We start from the raw sequence: 1,085 nt of genomic DNA, 5'->3' as shown, positions 1-1,085 counted from the left end.
CATTATTTTGACTAACACTTTCTGGTGATTAGTGATGTTAAACACCTTCTTCATGGGCTGGTTAACACTTTGACTTTATACCGTTCTGTGTTGTTTCATGGACACGGTTGATTGCATCCTTTCTTGCCTCCTGATTTGTGTTTTCCCACAATGAATGACCCTACTCGGATGTCAGTTTCCAGTACGTCTTCTGGTCCTGTATCTACAAACCATCATGTTGATTTGTACCCCTGTTATTGTAACAGTGAACTAAAGATACAAAATTATGCTCTGGTCACCTATCTACTTCCACTTTTAGATCTCTCTCCCTCAGCTTTTAGTAATGGCTTTGGGGCATATCCAAAACTTACTTGGTCCTTAAATCCTGTAGAAACTTAAAGCCCCTATATTTAGTTAGTTCTAATGGAAATATGTGACATCCAATTTCCCATTTTTTCCTTTTTGTACGTTTTTGATTGTAAAAATACTGTACAGGTGTTACAGTTACATGAATAAGGTAATGAGTACATTACCTATCGAGCACTGGTGCCTCTTCCAGGAAAATAAGGTGAAAATTGGGAGCTTTGTAATATAAAAGCACACCAAAACTCTAGATATATATTTTTCTTCATATGAGTATTTAGAATTGTGTGAAGCTAGAGATATAACCTACTTGCAAGTTAATAATGAACTTGTCACATTTTCGTGTATGCTAGAAGATTTATGATACTCTTGAGTTAGAGGCAAAAAGGAGTTAATTTGTACGACAATAGTGAAAGCCAGTCAGATATGTGTGGGTATGTGTGTGTATTTATATATTTGAAGTGAATCTTCCAGGCCTCAGTGACATGGAGTGAAGCAAAGATAGCCATGTGAAACCTATACAAACAATAGGTTCTGACTTTGAGCAACTACAATCTATATAATGAGACATAGGCATACATGAACTTTACTCTGGAGGATGACAATAGCTTAGAAATAGCTTATGAAAATATTCTTGCAAATATACTATAGAATATAGAGCAGCTAGTGTTCACTTGAAGGTATGCAAATACATGAGACTGCCATGAAATTATTCTTTTTCTTTTGTTTCTTGAAGGTTCCTA

Source organism: Dipodomys spectabilis, unplaced genomic scaffold (assembly GCF_019054845.1).
Source record: "Dipodomys spectabilis isolate Male_0828 unplaced genomic scaffold, ASM1905484v1 ptg000014l, whole genome shotgun sequence".
In the NCBI taxonomy this organism is placed as follows: Eukaryota; Metazoa; Chordata; class Mammalia; order Rodentia; family Heteromyidae; genus Dipodomys; species Dipodomys spectabilis.
The sequence above is the reverse complement of the archived record's forward strand: the minus strand, read 5'-3'. Positions refer to the sequence as shown.